At 51.8% G+C, this 3644-nt stretch overlaps 1 protein-coding gene across 1 annotated transcript in view; it reads left to right on the top strand.

Annotated features, from left to right (window-relative positions):
- The window catches only part of PTPRN2 (protein tyrosine phosphatase, receptor type N2), a 648263-nt gene that overhangs the window by 463231 nt on the left and 181388 nt on the right, over window positions 1–3644 (top strand). The window lies entirely within an intron of this gene.

Genomic DNA, 3644 nt, shown 5'->3' on the forward strand with positions numbered 1-3644 from the left:
ACGTGGACACCACCCAGGGCTCAGAGTGTACGTGGACACCACCCAGGGCTCAGCGTGTATGTGGACACCACCCAGGGCTCAGAGTACACATGGACACCAGCAAGGACTCAGAGTACACGTGGACGCCCCCTGGGGCTCAGAGAGTTCATGGATGCCAGCAGGGGCTGAGTGTGCAGAAGATATAGTCATGTTCGGATGGATCACTGTTGTTTTGAGGCAGCACTTCGGGTGTCCCCCTCCCACACTGGTGATAGCCAACCTCTCTTGTGCTAGTTGTTTCAGGCCTCTGCCCTGAAAAGACCCACCAACACCACCCAGGAATGACTGAAGGAGCAGGCAGGGCAGAACTTGAATCCCCTCTAAGGAATGCCAGGGGGTGAGCCCAGGTGTTCCAGACTCAGGGGCTGGCAGATAAGCACTCAGTAGCCTGTAGCCTGGACTCCAGGGTTTATCTGAACACATCTAAAGTGCTTTGGTCAGGAAATTGGATGGGAAATCTCACAAAGTCAAGTTTTCTAGTGTGATTTCCAGTGCCGCTTAGCTGCAAAACCCTGTGTCTGCCACTGTGTCTGCCATGTGGAGGAGCAGAGATGCCTGCATGCGTGCTCTCCATCCTCACCCCCTTTCTCTCCTTCTCTCTTTCCTTCTTTCTCACTCCTCTCTCTTTTTAGGAGTGTGTTAGATGTGTTTTTCATCCCATGGGAAATGGTCCCTTCTGCCTTGGTTAATGCCGGAAACAAAGAATGCGGGTAGTCAGGGTCCTGCGCTCGGCTCCGTCAGCCTTGATTAAGTTCCCCAAGCAAGGCCCGGCTTTCCATCGAGCGCCAACCCAGTGTGGAGTGACCTCAATTAAACAGTCATCTGGGGAGAGAGGGGAGAAGACACCTCCTCAGCAATGATCTTATGTGTTTTAGCAACTCTTCTGTTCTCACCTCTGCAACACCCGCCCAGGAAGGCGGAGGGGAGACTCACCCTGTGCAGAGATCTTTCCAGAGGCCCTGGAGGGCCCACAGCAATTAACCACTCGGGGCTGCTGGTTTTCTGTGCACACGCTCAGACTCTTGATGCCTCAATGCTAAATTACATCTGACATTTAATTTAAATGCATGGTGCTCTCATTCAGAAATAAACTCGTTGCCACACTCAGGGTATTCACCGCATGGATTTTCTCCCCTGGCTGGTCTCCCTCCCTGACCCCATCCTCACCTTGTCCAGCTCACACAGACAGACGAGTAGCCCAAATCTTCACTGTGGATATTGCCCAGTGCACCCCATCCCCAGGCTTCCCCTGCACATCAGGATGTCTCCATCTGTAATTTATAACTGAAAGAGAAATCAATCCCTTGGCACCACTGCTGCACGTGAAGCCCCAGCCCACGATGGCTCTCAGGAGGCCCTGAGCTGTGCACCTTCTACTCAGGAGCCCCGGCTCAAAGTGGCAAGGTCCCAACAGCCCTGCCTGGAGGAGCCGTGACCTCAGAAGCCTGTGAGACGAACAGTATAGCCTGAAACTTTCCATCACCAATGGTGAGTCCTTGCCCCATCCTGGCAGTTCCCCGGAGCCCACCTCACCCCAGGTGGCAGCTGCACCTTCATGAGCATCTGACAGAACCATCTTGGGGAGCCTCAGACACCTTCTTTCCAGCTGGTTCCACCAGCGACTGAGACTTCAACACCACGGTGCCTCTAAGCGTTTCCCAAAACAGCGTGGGGTCTGCTGCCCCAGAGCAGGAGGAGAAGGTGCTGTAAGCTGAGGAGTGTGGCATTTTAGCTTATTTTAGCTGTAGAACCTCTATGGAAATGGAATCAGAGACGCTGCAGTAAATGCGGATAAAATGGAATATGGTCCAAGGAAAGGAGAGGGCAGAGGGCAGATGCCCCAGAAGCCCAGCTTTCATCACCCCCACAGACAGCCTGCTTAATGTATGAGGGCTGCACCCCTAGACTTTGGGGGCCTCCAGGCAGGCATCACCTGTGACAAGTCTGAGTTACCCACCTCTTCCTAGCTCAGGTGGTGCCCCTGAGAGGCAGGACACAGCGTACCCTGGATGCAGGACCCCTCCCCATTGCCCACAGAGGAGCTCAGAGTGGGCCTGAGACACTCCTGTCTGTAATGGAGCCTCTACCCCTAGGCCTGGCCATCCCTGGTCCCTGGTGGAGGTACAGAGACCCAGAGATTGGATCGCTTGGTAAAGCCAAACAAGAAAAATCGACCAGAACTGTGGTCTGGCTGCTTCCTAAACTCACGCTTATCTGTACTCAGCTTTCTCTAGTCAGAGGAAATTATAAAAGCAAACAATAATCACCCATGAAATATACACATAGGGAATATTAGCCACTATATATACACATAGAAAATAGCACATTCTGGCCCTGGTCACCTGCATCTGCTTACAGAGCAGAGGGACGTCGGCAGCTATTTGAGACTCTAGGAAGCCACATGACCTAGACACAGAAAGCTTACATCCCCTCTGACAACCATCCTGCCCTGTCTACTCATCTGCACCATATACCCAAAACAGGGAAGCTCTTCTAAGCACCAGCACACAAGGAGGGGGAGCCAGCCACCCTATCCATCTTCCACAGCAAAGCATAGAGGGAAACGGCCCAGTACAGGAAGGGCACCCTGTGGATGCTAGCACATCTCTGACAAGGTAGCACATGGAGGATGCCCCCATCTTCTTGTGCACAACCTGTATAAGTACTCAGCAGGTAAAGAAAAGGGGACAGGGAATGTCCTTGCTTATCCTCAGTTAAGGACAAAGTGTGTAGGAACAGTGAACATTCACCATGCACAGAGCCCATGTGGACAGTGGATCTATAGAATCAGGGACATTTTCCATGCACAGAGCCTGCAAGGAGAGTGAATCTGTGGGAACAGTGGACGTTCTCCATGGACAGAGCCCAGGAAGACAGTGGATCTGTCGGAATGGTGGATGTTCTCCATGCATGGAACCCACAAGGATAGTGGATTTGTAGTAACTGTGGTTATTCTCCATGCATGGAGCCTTTGAGGACAATGGATCTGTAGAAACAGTGAATGTTCTCCATGCAGAGAGCCCAGGATGCCAGTGGATATTCTCCATGCATGGAACCCACAAGGACAGTAGATCTGTAGGAACAGTGGACATTCTCCATGCATGTAGCCCATGAGGACAGTGGATCTATGGGACGTAGACATCCTCCATTTACAGAGTCTGCGAGGACAGCAGATCTGTAGGAATGGTGGATGTTCTCCATGCACAGAGACCACAACACAGCAGAGCTCCAGGAACTGTGAACATTCTCCATGTACGGAGCCCATGAGGACAATAGATCTGTAGGGACATGGACATTCTCCATGCATAGAGCCCACAAGGACAGTGGATCTGTAGGAACAAGGACATTCTCCATACACAGAGCCCATGTGGAGAGTGGATCTATGGAAAAAAGGACATTCTCTGTGCACAGAGCCCATGAGGACAGTAGATCTATAGGGATGTGGACATTCTCCATGCATGGAGCCCATGAGGACAGTAGATCTATAGAGATGTGGACATTCTCCATGCATGGAGCCCATGAGTACAGTGGATCTATACGAATAGTGTATGTTCTCCATGCACAGAGCCTGCGAGGACATTGGATCTGTCAGAATGGTGGATATT

Source organism: Otolemur garnettii, unplaced genomic scaffold, assembly GCF_000181295.1.
Source record: "Otolemur garnettii isolate 467f Iridium unplaced genomic scaffold, OtoGar3 scaffold00235, whole genome shotgun sequence".
NCBI classification, from domain to species: Eukaryota; Metazoa; Chordata; class Mammalia; order Primates; family Galagidae; genus Otolemur; species Otolemur garnettii.